The 17,868-nt window shown below is 38.7% G+C and overlaps 1 protein-coding gene across 1 annotated transcript in view; it reads left to right on the top strand.

The window, feature by feature from the left end:
* setbp1 (SET binding protein 1) overlaps positions 1-17,868 on the top strand; it is a 79,136-nt gene that overhangs the window by 22,533 nt on the left and 38,735 nt on the right. The window lies entirely within an intron of this gene.

Below are 17,868 nucleotides of genomic sequence, written 5' to 3'. Positions count from 1 at the left end.
ATAACGGCATTGGTCGATATATGTCCATTTTTAATATTATCATTATGGGCTCAATAAGAAAGTTGTGCAATATATTAAAACCGATAAATAATGGATTATTTCCTTCAGCTAAGACACTTCAGATGCGCACTGTTTGCCATGATGGTTTTGATATGCTTGAAATATGATTGGAATCACTTAAACATATTAAGTGCAATAGGCTGTCATGTAGGCTCCATAAAATTATGAGAACATTATAATTGTGGTCATCATGAGACATGGACATTTAATGGTGAGACTTTTGTATTTGTAATCAAGCTCTCAATAATGATAATTTTTTTTAAAAATTGGATTTCGATTTATCGAAATATATCCATTTAAGAATTCTCCGTATCGGCCAAAATGCTCATCGGTGCATCCCAAGTGTGAATTGCAAAATATAAGCTTGCAATTCTGACAAAGAATTCTCAATTATTTTTTTTCCTCAGGATTGTAAGATAAAAAGCAGCAATTACCTTTTACTTCCGTGGCAGAAACAAGCTTCCGAGGTGGACCAAATAAAAAAATATTCGTAAAGAATGCATTATGAAAAATAGATGCAACCTTACCTATGACAGTACGACATATTTACAAATTTCTGTATAAATCATTTGTTAGTTGAAATTCTTGTGTAAATTTGCAAATGTTACATCCCTTTGTAGGAATTTTACTTAAGTTCTGTCTCTCCCATCTTTGTTTGTGTCAAATTAATTATGACATCTGACTAAAGTTCTTAAAGCTGCAGTCCGGCTTGTTTTCGCATGGGCCCGTTGCAGTCTCTTTTGTTCTGTAGCCACTCCGAAGTCCGAACAAAGTCTTTTGCATTTTACAGCGGGTAAATCTTTTGAATCGTTTGAAACTTTCTGGATCCGCCATCAAATTGATAAGTTTAATTAAATCAAGTGTGATGAGAAAAGGCTATACATATCCACCTACAGCAACCTCACACGCAATATAGCTTATACAGTATTAGCCAAGACTCTTCTTTATATACAGAATGTGACATTATGACTCAATATAACTTATACTAGCCGAGACTCCATATTTTTGTGTACAGATGTGACGTAATAACGCAAAGACACGCTTGAATCTCCTGTGGAAATCTACCAGTATCACTAGAATTAAAAACAACACGCTTACCACTTTGAATTGAGCTACGTCAAGCAGAGATATTGGAACACTGTCTGGTATTTTCTCAAATATGTATTTTGGAAAATGTTTAATCCCCCAAAATAGCTACAGACGGCAGCTTTAAGCTAGCTACTATAATAACTTACCACTTAGACATTATCATGCCAATTACATCTTCACAGCTCATATTCTCAATTTTGTGAACGTTGCATTTGACATGTCCTTTTCATTGAACAATCCACATGGTATTTGAAGTCTGTGCTCTTCTCTTTAAAAAAGAAAAATCACATTTGTGCTGGGCTTAGATAATACAATTGTATTTTCTGGGCTTTCGGCTTTTTGGCTACTTGTCAAATGAAGTGTTTCTAGCGTGTGCCATAGAGTAATGTAACAGCTAGAAGTCATTAACCTTTTGTTGCATTTAGACTCGGCGAGTTCATTGACTTGTGTGTAATCCAGATATCTTTAAGTGTAAAGGGCCTTTATTGGATATTTGAGACTCTTTTATATTTGGGATAAGAGAATTATATGAGTAGAAGGATTTTTGGACATGGTACCATGGTAATTTCATGGGTTTTTTTCAGCATGCTTCATGGTACAGTAGTACACAGCTATTCTTTGAAGTCTTTTAGAGTACCATGTAAATACTAGGAATGTACTCAACTACTGTTTTTAAATTCAACTAGTTGTGACTCCTTAGGCCACAAGGTAGACCTGTATAATTAGGCTGGTTTCGAGTTGTTAATAATAGAGAAGTTGGGTTAGTTCACCCAAAACTATTTTATTTCTTTCATTTTGCTCCAAACCCATACGGCTTTCATTCATTTTTGAACCATAAATGAAAATATTTTAACGAAACCTGAGAGATTTCTGTCTCTCCACTGAAAGTCCATGACTGAATGCATTTTCATTTTTGGATGAGCTAATAATTTATTACAAGTAAAATAAATCCAATATGTCTGTCTGTGGAGAACGAGTATAGCTGTAGTGCATACATTCAGAAAATGGTGCAAAACATAGCATGTTGCCAGTGTGACATAGCCTAGAAATCTAGACGCTCCCTAGTGGCAGCAAATTTTATTTTGCAGCCAGGGTGGTCTAGCAACTCTCCGTCGGCTTTCGAGCTGGAAAAAACAAATTCTAGTCAGGCCAATCGCATTGTGTATAGAGTCGGCGGGCAGGTTTAACATAATGACGACAGAGTTGCGATGGTTCCCTGCTACTTGAAAACATGAATGACAAGAATGGCTGCTGCTGCTGGCGAACAACGGTCTTTCGAATCAGCTTTGGCCGCGACTCTGTGCGACTTGGAGTTAAACTTGTCTTTGAGAAAAGAACAAAGAAAGGCACTTAAGTCCTTCTTAAAAAGGAGATGTGTTTGTAGTTTTGCCGACCAGATACGGCAAAAGTTTAATCTATCAACTAGCTCCACTGGTGGGAAAACGCTCTGGTTGGCTGTAGCGCTATCCTATTGCATGCAAGGGGAATTTGAAAGACAACCGTTTATCCCACCCCTCGAGTTGAGCTCTGCCAATGGTGAGTTCTCAGACCCAACATCTTGATGTGGGTCTGGCTTGCCAGGCTAAGTGTGACATATCCTAAGTAAAATACATAGTGAACACATAGTATGTGAAAATGGCAATGATTCAGTACCATGGTGTTTATCGGATGTTTGATACCATCAGTGTACCATGATCCTGCTACTTGTTTTAAGGAGAGCTTTCTGCCAAATTTTGTGAGTTCATGAAAATGTGATGCTCTAAAATGGCTCCTTTCAGAAAACACTCTCAGCTCACCACAGCGTTCTCCATCAAGTTTTTAAAACAGATATGTTGCATTTTCCCCGTCTTCGCAGAAGAATGAAGGATTGTGGGAGAAAATGGGAGGAGAGGCTTGTGATCCCACAGCCAGAGTCTGTAATTTGACCATAATTAGGGAGAAAAAATCTGTGCTTACTGAATCAGAGAAGGAACTGCCAGCATCAGCATCTTCCAGCAAACGCACGCAGGCTCAAATTGATTGTTTCGTGTGGAATCTCTGGTGTTGAAACGCACTCATATCTTTCAATCTTTACAGTAATCTCTCAGGGTATGAATTATTTGGACTGTAATGGAAGAGCCATCCTGCTGTTTCGTGTGATGTGCATTTAAAAGCCCATCCACGTCTGCCAAACGCATTTGACTTGATCCCAGCAATTGATGGTTTGATTATTGGCCTTGAATTTTGTATGTGGCTGCATGTTATCTGATTTCCCCTGGGAGTTCTCTTCGCCTGGAGAGGAAGGACATTGTTGCCACAAAGCCAAAGCCATGTGGTCTCGAATTTCTCTTATTTTCGGGCTGGGAAACTTAGCCTTCGTCCACCCAACAGAGATGAAATTTTCTAAAGCGCCAGATACACACAGCTGAGAGGGTGATGGAGAAATCAATGGAAAACCAAGAAAGGCTCAAAGAGCAACAGGGAAGTGAGGCGGGAAGCCTGGAGTGCAGCTGTCTCTTTCTGGCAATCTCCACATTGACCAAAGACAGAGGGTCAAAAGGGGCAGAAGGAAGAACAGAAGAGGTGGCCTCACTCCACCGTCTAAAGTGTAGCCGTGTCTATAGAAAACCGCTCCAAAGAGGCAAAGAAAAGTGACCGCCCATCCCCCAAACGCACACTACAGATGGAATCCCATTCAATTCGAGAAGGGACAGTGCCACAAACTCCTCATTTAGAGCCTCCAAATCCCATTCTGTCCTTGCCGTTTGGAGCTTATAGGCGTCATGCCCAGCACCTCTTCTCATCTCTCGGTTACAAGCAGCGTGGGGTCAGGGGTTAGTGCGTAATTGAAACCGCCACGGACTCGCTGAGAATAGGGCTTACATCAGCCCACTCGGACCGCGACAGCTGCTCGCTGCGTCTTCCATTCGTAGCAACAACCTTTCCCCCCCTGCTAGTGTAATCAGAACGCCAGGGCAATGGCAGTTTAGACAAACTGGCACTCTGATGAATTAACTCGAGCTCCTCACATGGATTAGACGTCCTCTTCCACTTACTCCACTTGATGACCTGTTTTGCACTTTAAGTGTTGTCGTGGGCTGCGGTGCTGGAAAATTAGTTTAATGCAGCAGAATTTTTCTGCACCCACACAATAGTGTGTGACCACACAGCCAGAAATAGATCGCAGAGCTTTCTTGCTGGCATTGTAAAAGCAAAGAGTCTGGATGTGCAATTAGGCGGTCTGAATATGCAGAGGTCAGGACACGTCGTGTTTGGCATCTCCATTAAGCCTTAACCCATTGGTTTCACAAATGGCACCTATTATTTATTTTTCCTTTTTAACAAACTGTGAAGAAAAACATTCAGTTTGAATTAACATTTCTTTCTTAAAATACTCTGAAGAAATGTAGTGCAAATGTTTGTTTTTTTGTATTTCGCTTTTTTCCTGTAAATTTTCTTCTCTGGGATTTCAAAAAAGTCCTCAAAGAGTTCCAAACCATGAATTAATAATTATACGTCCTATACAATGTTTAAAGAAATATAATTTCAACTATTTTTGTTTGTCAAAAGTTTTCAAAAGTGGCAGCATATAACAAAGACTATAATATAAATAACCAAAATATTGAGCTATAGACATTTATTATTCAATGTAGTTTTAAAAAAAGGTATATGTATACAGTATATATATATTTTTTTACTTGAATGATAAATGTCTCAGTCTCGTTACAATCCTAAACAATTACACACATATACTGTATGTGTATATATATATATATATATATATATATATATATATTATAATTGTTTATGATTGTAGTGAGACTGATTTTATTACACAATTGCTAATGAATACATGCTTTATGGGAGTGGCAAATTTGGTGTAGTTCTCGTTTCTAAGGTAACAGTGACTTCTCTGATTGGTGGATTCAAGGCGCTGCCCATTTTAGGATTGAAGAGGATAATGTAGTTCTTCGCAGGTAATTTAGCAGTTACACACTACACAGAATATATTAAAGATGACGTTATCACACTGACCTTTTGCTTCTACAGAAGCAAATATCATCACCTGCTAAGCTCTCACATTTTTGATTGAAAATCTGAAAAAATTCTTAATGGAGATTGTTACTTCTGGAACTTAAATACATTTTAAATTGCACATTCTGTGGTAGTAAATGTTAGGTTGTCCACTGAAGCCCAGTTGACTTTCAGTCTATAATGTATTTGTATCCAGTATCACCCCTGTGGTTTAACACAGTAGTGAGTTCATTGCGATGACAAGCCCGATAGAAGGTGGATCAATGCGTGAGTGTGCGCTCTCTGAGGGCCAGACGGCAGCGATCTTTGCCCCGTCACTGCTCCATGTTTGACGACAACACTTTGATTGTCAGCCATTTCCGCCGGAGCGGGCATGCTCATTGGTGCGTGTTCATCAGGGGAGAGAGAGAGAGCGCAAGCGACTCGAGCCCTGACTTGACAAGGAGGCCGAGAGAATCGTTTTCCCTGTCAAGACGAACTTGTGGGGCCGAACGCCTCCTTTGCGTCTCTACCTTGAAATTGTCCCCCTGATTGTTCATAGTTGGTTCGCATTTGCTTGGGAAAAAAAAAAAAAAAAACGCATCCATAATCAGGTTGAGGGATGACTTCCTCTTGGTGCAACGATAGCAGAGGGGATAAGAGGTTTAAAAAACGGTGGATTGTGTAGCAGGGTAAATGCAGCTTTTGTGTAGTAATGATTGGGGAGTCTGGCAGGGAGCAGATGGGCTAGCTCTCTGTCTCATTGTGTCTGGCTCTTTCTTTTTTTCATTTTGGCTGAACTAATATGCCAGATGGTGGCAAAGAGGAAAGGCCAACAAGTGAGCCGGGGCATATGGGGAGCCTGGTTAAAATGGGACCCTACTGTGGCGGGGGATGGGCGGGAGACGTGTGATACAATAGCAGGTAATTAAGGGAAGGACTTGACTTCACCACTAAGCCTTTGTGCGCAGCAAAATATTTTTCAGAGAACCTGCAGTCAGCCTCAGACAACACTGTTGTACACCAAATTATTCCACTGATTTCGCTCAATCAGCCGTGATTATTTTTTCTACGTTCACATCTGTGTTTGGGCCTTCATTAGGTGCTACAGTCTTTTGGATAATAGTCCATTGACACGGTCATAATATTCTCGTTATTTATAGAGCGATATACACACTACTGGTCAGAAGTTTGGAATAATTACGATTTTTTTTTTATGTTTTTTAAAAGTAGTCTTGTGTCCAAGGCTTGTGTCTAAGGCAGTAAAACATTTATATTGTGCATATTATTACACTTTTAAAAAATTCTATTTGAATTCTATTTAAATATATATTGTTTTAATACAAAAATCAGAACTTCAGAAATCATTCTAATATGCCAATTTGTTGCTCAATTTTTTTTTGTATCCTCCACTTCTATTAAATTCTATTACTATTGTTTTTTATATTATTATTAATGTTGAAAACATTTATGCTGCTTGGTAATGTTGTGGAAAACATGATGACCAAATCACTTGAGCACCAAATCATCATAAAGATTTCTAAAGTATCATGTGACACTGAAAACTGGAGTTATGATGCTGAAAACCATTATTTTAAATAATTGTATTAATATTTCACAATATTAATGTTTTTACTGTATCTTTTTGCTTGTATAAATGCAGTCTTGATTAGAATAAGAGATTTATTTCAAAAACATTAAAACAATATAGTAATTATTCCAAAATTTTGACCTGTAGTGTGTGTACCTTCAATAATCAGTTTGTCTTTTGTGTGGACAATTATAGTGTCTGGAGATCCAGTAATAGCCTTATCAGGCTCAAGGGTGTGTGTGTGTTAGGCCTAAATTAACTCTGGGTTAAACCCTCTGTTTGAGTTCCTCTCACTCTGTTCAATATGCATTACTTCAGCACCTCAACATCCACACCATAGATGGACTGTAAAAAAAGATGGACGACACCCCTTCACTCTCTTCCATTGGTGAAAACCGAAGCCGCCAACGTCCTAATATATGGCGCTGACATCTTGTGCAGATTTGGGACCTGCTTCTGCGCAGTAGTGAACGCGGGAGGCGGGACCCGAGTCTGCGTAGTAGGCCTGGGTAATAAATATCAATTTCTCGATATTAATCGATTCTCATTTTTACGAACCGATATCGATTCTTGAATCTCAAGAATTGATTAGTCATCCTGTTTCATTTGAATGAATGGAACATTGTATCGCGGCTGCGCGCATCCAAAAAATCGCAATAATCTTTGTCCTTTGTTACTATTGATATGAAACAAAGTCTCAATTTTCAAATTACGTTCTTTTTCTTTAGAAATTCAAAAACATAAATAACGTTTTGGCGCTGTGGCGTGAGATCTCTCTGGCGCAGCTCAAGAGAAGCAGCAGCGCTGATCTCTCTTCCGGCTTAATAATACCAGTTACAGTGCGAAATAAACATGAATGAGCATCTGAAAGTGTGTTAAAAGATAGAGTACAGCTTATCGAAATCCGTATCATGTCACATTGATTCGCTCAACCGTGGAAAGACGTCAGTTAAACAGCTTGTAATCAATGTATCGTCATATTTACCTCAGAAAACCCACATAAACTCGTTAGTCGGCTAGAAAAAAATTAGGAGAATTTTGCTAAATATATACACCATATCATATGCATTATAATCTTAATGTTCTTCAATATTTAATGCACATTTGAATAAATCTGGCAAGTTTTAATGACAGCCACCATGTAAATGTTTATATTTCATAGCCTATAATCTTCTTATTATAAAAATAAATAAATGTGTAATTTAAGTGTTTGTATAGCTACAAAACAGTTAATTATTACCTTCATATTAGGCTAATGAAGCCTATAGGCTACAACTAGACTCCCATCGTTTACAGCATTAGTTAAGAGATTTGATTCACTTGAGAAAATTTGCCATTTATTGTAACTGATATCCAAAATAATCAATATTGAATCGAATCGGAATCGAAATCGAATCGAATTGCAAGCTTGTGAATCGAAATCCAATCGAATTGTGAAATTTGTGTCAATACCCAGCCCTACTACGTAGTGATCAGAAAGTAAAGTCACGGTATCAAGGTCCTGCCCTCACTCTTGCAGAAACCGTTAGTAGCCTACAGTTTACAGAACAACTATGACATTATGACAGTCAGTGTGAAATAAAACAGTTATGGTCATGTAGAAATTAAAGCTGAAGCTCCAATCTCCTCCCGAAAATCCCCAAAAAAGTCAGTCGATGCCTCAGTGACTACTTCGTTTAGAGAAGCTGTCAATTATGACGTCGCATTCCCATTTTAATAGCATCAAATAACTAAGACCAAACGTATTAAACTTAATACTCAACACTTAAATTTACATCAGTGTAAAAGAAGAAGAAGAAGAAAACTACTAAAATGAAAAAATACACTTTGGCTTCACTTTTCAGGAGTTGTGTGGCACGCTTGGTCAACACACACACACACACACGTGCTCATCACTCAGGGTTACAGCCCATCAACTCTGTCTCTGTGTATACAAGCTAGCGCTCGTCCACCCGCCAAAAATCGGGCCTTTATTCCCAAATGCATAGCTCACCCAAGTGATCTACTGCCACGGACGGATCCAACTGACATATGTATCATATTTTCCTTTGGCCTGTGTGTCCCAACCATAGTTGCCAGTGAAATAGAGTCAACAGTAATCACATCCAAAGAAATACAGACTCCCATAAACTGGCGTGGTGTTTAGTTTTCCTTGGTTTACTGCCAGCGTCACCTTTCAGCTATGTTCGTCTATCTCGCCATCGGTGGGAGCTGAATTCAGGTCTAAATCCATTTAAGTATCTGTGAGGTGTGATAAGGAAGCCCCTTTTAAGAGTGTCCAAACCCTGGCCCTCCTGTTGGCTGCTGGTTTTTATGTACTAATGGCATTGGCCACTCTCTTATCTGTCTGTCACACAAGCCCTGCTCCGAAAGCTTCATTACCCAGCACCCGTGGAGTCATCCTTTAATATGGGACTGTAATCATTAGGAGCCGGTCCAGTGTATTCACCGGAAAATTAATTCGGCATCTCTCGCTGAAGTCGATAGACGACTCCCTTAGCCTCTTGATGCGAGGTATTTATAACAAGCTGTTTGTCATTGAGGGACTGTCGATGGTGACCAGGGAGGAAATTGTGGGCAGTTGAGCAGTCAAATAAAAGTGACCTTTGTGTGTAGGAGACTACCAGAACAAGAAAAAGTCCTTCAATGTGTTTTTACTTGTGGTTTTTTGTTTAGTACTCTAGCTACTGTTGTTCTTTTTCAGGGTCAGTGTAATCGGTGTGTGAATATGAGTGGGATGCAGTTGTTGAGATTTTTATCATTTTGTATCATCAGTTTTTACGGGTATTTGTTAGTAGAAAAGTAGAAATTACTACTGATATTTAAGTACTTTTCAAAAACCATAATCCTAAGTATAAGGGCTGTCAATTGATTAAAATATATATTGAAATTGATTATGTGATCTGATGATTTATTAAAATTAATCACAATTAATGGCATATTTCAAGATCTGCTAAGAAAAGCCCCCTAATGAAAATAATTAAAAGACGGCAATCTGCCTTTAGAAGTCAAGATATTGTTTTATATCCATCTCATTGAATATAAGCTGGTTCAGTTTACAGCAATCCATTTTGCAGTGGAGTTTGTCAATCTGTTTTCACACAGAATGTAGGCTATTATTGCACTATTTTTCAGTATGTTTGTTGCTTTTGTACACGTTAGATGGACATCTTCAGCCATTGCATCATGCCTTGCCGTTTTCTTGGTGTTTCACACCTTGAACAACACATTTCTATAATGTTGTTTTTGTTCTGTTGTGCTTCGTCCATCTGTTGAATGCAAGAACGAGTCTGATGGGACCAGAATTTGCCAAAAAAAATAATGGTCTATAATATAAGTTATATGTTAAGCATAAATTACTTGGTTGATACCTAAAATCCTTATTTTCACACAGCACAAAGTTTTTTTTTTTTTTTTTTTCCACAAACAATTTCACAGCCGTACAATAAAACGGACCAAAAAATCCTGTAGACTTATAATGAAGGCGGGATTTAAAGGGATAGTTCACCCAAAAATGAAAATTTTGCTGTTACTTACTGACCCTCAAGTTGTTCCACACTTCCATTGTAGGAAAAACCATACTATGAAGTCAATGGGGTCCATCAACTGTCTGGTTAACCACATTCTCTTTAAAATATCTTCTTTTGTGTTCAACATAAAGAAACTCATACAGATTTAAAACAACTTGATGCAAGTTAAGTAATGCAAGTTAAACATTTTAATCTTTGGGTGAACTCTCTCTTTATGTCATATCTAGAGACCAGAATGTCATAGAGACTTAAATGTCAAATGTCAATGTCAGATATTTTTACTGACCCAAGTGGGTCAGTAAGCAAACACCTACAACACCCCAATCACCTAGCAATGCCCTAGCAACCACTCAGAAAACCCTAACCATTATGACAGCAAATTTTCACAATGGTTTAAGATCAGTTTTAACTACACCTCTCTTCATATTTTATGAGAAATGACCCAGTCATTTGATAACAAAATCTTTGTAAATTAAGAATGTGGTCACATTTACCTGTTGTTTTGTGAGTTTTTTTGCTCGTAAAATCCAATCATTTCAATAGGAATCTACTTATTCAGGAATTCTGTGTGAGGGCGAGAGAATTTCACGCACAAGTTTTGCATCAGGTTAAGTTGGCTATGCGAACTTGCCACATTGACCAACAGAAAGCTGCTTGGTTCGAATAACACAGTCTCATCCCAAGACGTCATACAACTGACGCTTTTGACCATACGTCAACATCCGCCATTTTAGGGTACCCTTTAACGTCAATTAGATGACGATCCTGGGGCGTCATCCAACTGACGCTTTACCTTTAACGTCAGTTTGGTGACAGGGTAGGTTTAGGCCTGGGGTAGGGTTAGGATTAGATAACGTCATCTAACCGACGTTAAAGGGTACCCTAAAACGGCGGATGTTGACGTATGGTCAAAAGCGTCAGTTGTATGACGTCTTGGGATGAGACTGCGCTGGTTTGAAAGGGACTTCTGTCTCAGTTGTGCTTCATACATCGTACTATGGACAGTAATCATTACTCAGTTGACTCTTTTGCGTGTAATTTTGCCGAAATTTTGCATGGAACAGCACCTTCAGTATTTTTATTTTGCTTAGTTTGACATCTCACTGTGGCGGTTTGATCCCAGGTGAAACTATTTGAGATTACTCTTCTTACCAGCTGCTTGCTAGGTGTCCCTGTCTTTGTTTTTTGGCCCACTAGGCTGGAAGGCCTGGGGTATTTTTTTTTTTTCTTTGGAGAGGTGTGGGGGTTGGATTTGGGCTGAGTCTATATGATTTACTGCAGCTGAAAGACCAGCTGCCCCTCTGTGTCTGTTCAAGCTAACCCTCCTCCTCCTCCTCAGCCAGCTCAGGCACTCTGCCATTTCATATGTTCATCCCAGACCCGAGGGCAGTGGACATCGCTACCGGTCTTTAATAAAGCTATCAGCATCAGGACGCTGCTCAGACAAATGACATTCTTGTATTAGGAGTGCAGTTTTGGTAATGAAATCTGTGTCTTTGACAAGACTTTGAGTAGATAACGCTCTTTTAACCTGGGGTGAACTGTTGGGACGGTAGGCCACTCTGGGGGATGGGTTGAGTGTGTGTGAGGGGGAGAGAAAAAGACCAATTTCAGCCTGGTGCAAATGATTTGACTGCATGAATTAGTCAGCTGCCTTGTTCAGAAACGAAAATTGGGGCCCATTTAGCTAACTAAGGCCCTGTTTACACGAAAACTCGCGGGTGAAAACGTAAAAATATTTTATCGGATGTGCCTTTCGTTTACACGGCGACGGCATTTTTGAGGCTCAAAAACGCAAAAAAGTGAAACCACCCTCCAGAGTGGAAATCTTAAAAACGCTCCACCGCCACGTTCCCGTGTGTTGTTGTAGTATGCACTCCTAGCCGCCTGAAGTGCATACTACATTGAATTTCACACACTTTTGCCTCTCCATTTGCACGCGGATTTCCCACACAAAACGCTCGTCTAAACGCAGAATAAAAAAAGATGACGCAACGCTACTTTTGCGTTTTCTCTTCAGAATCGTTTCCGTGTAAACATAGCCTAAGCTACACCAATTTGGACAAGCACCAAACTGTACTTTTACTTGCTTAATATATTTCAGCTAAATTCTACATCTTCAAAAGTCTGAATAGACCGAGTTGAGTCCACTTGGAGCCGAAAGTGATTGTGTTGTGTGATTTAGTGGTTTCAGGTGTTAGGCTATTTTGATTATCTTGAACAAGATGCAGTTTTGAATCAGGCATTACAAACAACTTTTAAAAAAAGCCGGTGAGAGAATGATCTTTTAATTGACACATCAAACCTGGGAATAGTTGCGTCAAGTGTAATGCTGACGCATCGTTTCAATGTAAACATCTCTGCAAAACATCTTCATCTCTGCAAGCGCTGAGATTAAAATGCAATTTGGGACTGCAATAGGATCACTTTATTTAAATTCACATTTGGGTAAGTTCCAACAATTATGTGGAAAGAATTTATAGCATTTCTATTACTTCAAGTAAATGGCTGATAAAAAAGTTTGGGAACCCCTGGTGTAAGTTGAATGCTTTAGAAATACTGAAACCCTTTGCATTCATACTAGTAAAGCTGGGTTGACTTTGACAGACAGACAGGTCAGGGTTTAGACAACTGGAATCTCCCCCTGGTTAGACTTTTACATTTTGGTTTGTGGTTTCTATAAACAGACTGTTGCTAGCCACATCTAATCCATGAATATTTCTGTTATGAGTGCTATGCCTAGCTTACATACAAAGAATATCATTTACCCCCATGTCTGTACATGGCACACTCACAATCCCTCTGTTGTGTGAATGCCAGTGCTGTGGGTGGACTGTATACATATGCTCTCCTTAAAACGTAAGCAAGCGTCACCTTACACTGCAGTATCATCCGTATGCCTGTTTCTCAACTTTAAAGTTACGAAGTTGGTAATGTAGTCATTTAGGTTGCTTCACATCCGGAAAGGTTTAAATATTTTAGGCTAAATGCAAATGATACAATCTTAACCAACTAGCATGGACAGGTTGTGTCATCACAAAACTATGTGAGGTAAAGGAAAATATGACCTAGACTACCTTAAATATTGTTATTTTGTTTTGAGGATAAATATGGTTTGTGCCGATCATTGTTTTTTTGTGTGTTGAATGTCTTACTGAGAGCATGGACCCATCGACATTTTGTTTTCGTGATTATAAATAATTTTGATACTGTGTTAAATCACCAATTGACGTCAGTCAAATATAAAATTTGGATCTGAAGCAAAACCAGTTGAGGAGGACCACTGCTGTTGATCATCCAGAGCTGCAATCACACCCTGTGTCATTTGTTCATTCTCAAGTCTTGTAAATTAGGTGAAATCGTTATTCTTTTTTTTTTCGGCCTCTTGACTTGATTGCTAATTGAAGTCTGTTTATCATGATTGGAGGGGGACAGACAGGAGCTTTGAGCTGCATGTCAGCAGTTTACCTTAAATTAATGTTTTAGGATAACCAGGGGCCTTACGTATCAACACTGCGTACGTACAAAAACAAGGCGTACGCCAGTTTTCACGTTCACGGCCAGATTTACTAACAGTGAAATTAACGTAAGAATGCGCGTTCCTCCAAGTAAACTTCATGTCTGGCGTACGTACATTTGCCTTGATTTTTGTCCGTTGGCGATTCAGAAGCAATAAAGTGAAGTGGCAAACATTACACTACGAATTGTTCTGTCGTACCACCAGCTGTCAGATATTGCTTAATAATTTGTCAAATAATGTATCAATTACAAATTATGTCACGTGAGTCTTATTAAAATGTCCTATTATGCAATTAAGTAAGAACATAAAGCATATGCAAAAACGTCTAGCAATGGCAGCGTTGGCTTAACTAGGAATACAAAATTAACTTCATTAATTCAGTCAGTAAAGTTAAAAAAAGAAAGTCATATTTTTATTTAGCGTGGATACATTGAAATTTTTTATATGTGTTTGGTTTAAGATTTTATTCATTAAAGAATCCTGAAAATGCTATATCATGGTTTCCATGAAAATATGAAGCAGAAGCACGGCTGTTTTCAACACTGATAATAATCATAAATGTTTCTTGATCATTATATCATCATAATTAGAGTGATTTCTGAAGGATCATGTGACACTGAAGACGAGTAATGATGCTGAAAATTTAGCTTTGATCACAGGAATAAATTACACTTTCACATATATTCGCATAGAAGACATTTTCAGTGAAATTTCGTTTCTTGCTGGCTTTAGCCATGTTTTTGCAGGTTTCTTTTGGCCAAATTGGACTAATTACCATATTTAAATTAATTTAATTAAGGGAGGAGACTGGGTGGGGTGTTGTGCGTTCAATTTTACGTTAATTGGGATGTACAAATAGAATATGCGTGGGATCCTTCGTACGCAGACAATCATACATCTGGGGTTTTTTTGTGCGTACGCACATTTACAGCTTTGTCCGTACGCGATGTTTTAGTTTGAATTCAACACAAGTCTTTGTACATGAGGCCCCAGATCTGTAGTTTGTTAGTTCATTGATTTGCATAATTTAAAACTGGTTGGTGGCCAGTAGCTGAGGGTAAAGTTTCTTGCTTGATGGTAGAGTAACAGTTGGACTGCGATTTTTAGTTGCTTTCCAGCTGCTGTTCTAGAGTGGCCACAAATAATTCTGTTGAATAGTTTGTTTTATTGGCAAGTTTTCAAATGACTAAAATTAACTAGTTATGACTACGAATGAATACTTTGCCCAAAAACTGTCATCATTTATTCACCCTCAGTTTGTTCCAAACCCGCATAGCCATTTCTTCTGTAGAACACAAAAGGAGAGACACTATTCTCTCTACTCTTTTTCATGCTGTGAAAACATATAGGGACATATAACTATCAAAATTCACCAAAAAGGGTTTTTGGAGTTATACATGCCAACAAACTGTCAAATCAAGTTTGAATATGCGGACGTATGAATGAGATTTGAGAGCTAAAGATGTTGGAGTTTAAGACCAGTCTGTTCCCAATGCAAAGCTATTATGGCTTCAGAACACTACAGTACTTTTTTTTTTTTTGGGAGATTAGAACATTCATTCTATGGAAAAGAGCAGTGTCAAATTTGTCCTTTTGTTTTTCCACAGAAGAAAGCCAAATGTGTGTGTTTGACCAAACTATCCTATTAAAGGAATAAAAGCATCAAAGTGCTCACAGTGTTATATCCCATACTGAACTGTTCCTTTATTCCTTTACTAATAGAGCATGAGGGTTAAAAGTAGCCTACTCTAGATCAGCACTGTTTATTATCACTGCTCCGTGGAACAAAAAACCCTGTTTAGCCGCAGTTTCCGTTAATATTGCCCAGATGTCAAATTACAGTTTTGGGACCAGAGAAATGCCCAAGGAATGTGGGAGGGCTCAGGGTTACGGACTGTAATGTTATTGGTGTTTTCAGGAGGAGTGGATTTATTTTACACAGATCACCGCTTTTCACGCTGTCTCAATGGGGATTGTGTTCAGTAGGTGAGGCAACAGTGGATATGGTCTCCAGGTTTTATATTAACAAATGAAACTAGCTGTATCCTGTCGTACAAAGGGAAATTAACTCACAATCGAACCCTCCTGAGAGCTGTGGCTTGCAGGTGCAATTGTGAATCTAGACTATACAAAGATCCACGTTGACCATATTGCCTGTTTATGTGGTGATTGATTACTACCATTAGCACAGCCTCCCTGCCCCTGATTTTGAACCAGTGATAGAAAAGCACTGTGTAAAAGGGCACTCCATCCTCCTAAAGCCACCACACTTGAGTGCTCTGTGCACACTTTTGTGTTACTCGAGACTTAAGTCCCTCTTCATTGATCCTGATCCCGTCTTGAACCCTGTAATCTCCTGATGTCAGACAGCTTATAAGGCTTCCCACATTGGACTTTGCTCTGAGGGAACTTTGCCTGAGTTTGTTTATGAAGTAGCCCATTATCTCATATGAGCCCATTGAGCTCTCAAAATAACAGGAAGTGACCCATACCACCTGGATGAGAAACAGTCCAACCGGACTTCATCATCCTCTGCATTAAGGGGCTTGCCGACTGACAGCAGTCCAATTGGAGTATTTCGCAAAAGGTTTCTATAGTTGCCTTTTCAACTTGACTGGTATGTTAAGATGAATTTCAAAAGTATGCTTCTATTTAATTTAATGTTAATAGTTTGATACCAGTTTTCCTACAGTATCAATATTACTGGCCGTACTGATTTTTTTATTTTTTTTTATTTTTTTTAAACTCAAAACAGACAGCTGCTTTTTAAAGCTCGCAGTTGCACGAGTATGTTGTAAACACGGTCAGAAATATCTTAAGTGGATGTTAACAGATAGAAAATAGATCTGTCCATTTAGACCTGCTGCCATCTGTTTTATTGGGATTATTAATCAGAAATCACCCAGCCATAAGGTCCGCAGTCATCTACATTACTCAAAAATCACAATAACTAACAAATTATTGTGATAAAACGCGTGACAAAAAATCACTTTGGCGGCCGCCAAAAAGGTTTCAAGCAGGAAAAACCCTGACATTAATAATGAAGCAGGTAAATTTGGATGATGTCACTTTAAGACCACTTAAAGACCGTTTTCTTTCTCAACTGTTTAGATTCACTTAAGACATAAAGTATTGTGTTTGCTTGCAAGTACATGGTCACTTTGATGCATACGTAGGTATGTATATTTAACCATTCAAGCCCAATCTCTACTGGTTGACTAATGTGTATCGTGTATACCAGTATATTATCAACCACCCCCACTTAAGCTGTTAATTGACTTAATTGAGAAATACTTTAGGCTACATGCCATTGTTTTAATTTAATTTGTTAATATTTGTATTTAACTTTTTAGAATGTGTTTAGTAGCACATTCGTTTTGTGGCATTTAAGTAATTGTACAGGAAATCATATTGAGAACTGTGAAATTTGACTGGAATTGGTGCTAATATCGACTACTAATTAATAATGTGAGAACAGCTGTGCTGTCCAACTGTATTGGGTGGCAGATCACATGAGTTTCACACGATTCATTGGTATTTGCTTCATTTAATGCTGCTCACATGTTGCTCAGCGTATATTGCAGCACCAGTGTTCTCTGTTGCTCATGTCACCTCAAATCGCTCTCTCTCCCTGAAAAATGAACGATTTACGATTACTGTTGTTGACTGTGTATCGATACAGATGTCTACAGTGTCCCCTGGTGTTTGGAGGGCCCTTTTTAACCCGCTGCAGTGGATTTGTTTGCTTCTCACTGCATCAGTTCTCTGTGAGTGGCAAGGACTGACCTCAAAGCTCAGCACACCGACTCTCAAGATAGATCTGAAAAAAAAAAATGTGTCAGTATTCTGGGGCGTCTCATGAATGTGACCCTCAGTGCGCTAATAGCTGGCTGTCCTGCTAGTGCAGCAGTAATCATTCCCAGCTTTTGTTTATAAGCTTAGAATAAAACCAATGTGCAGGTTTATCTATTTACATTTACACTTACATTTAAATTGATTAATTTGCCTTGCCTTGCTTTTCGAATAGGGTATTATAGACTTTGTCGTTGCTGGCGCCATGCTCCACAGTTGCACGATTACATTGT

Source organism: Pimephales promelas, chromosome 4, assembly GCF_988280905.1.
Source record: "Pimephales promelas chromosome 4, fPimPro1.hap1.1, whole genome shotgun sequence".
NCBI classification, from domain to species: Eukaryota; Metazoa; Chordata; class Actinopteri; order Cypriniformes; family Leuciscidae; genus Pimephales; species Pimephales promelas.
This window is presented reverse-complemented; position numbering and strand designations above follow the sequence as displayed.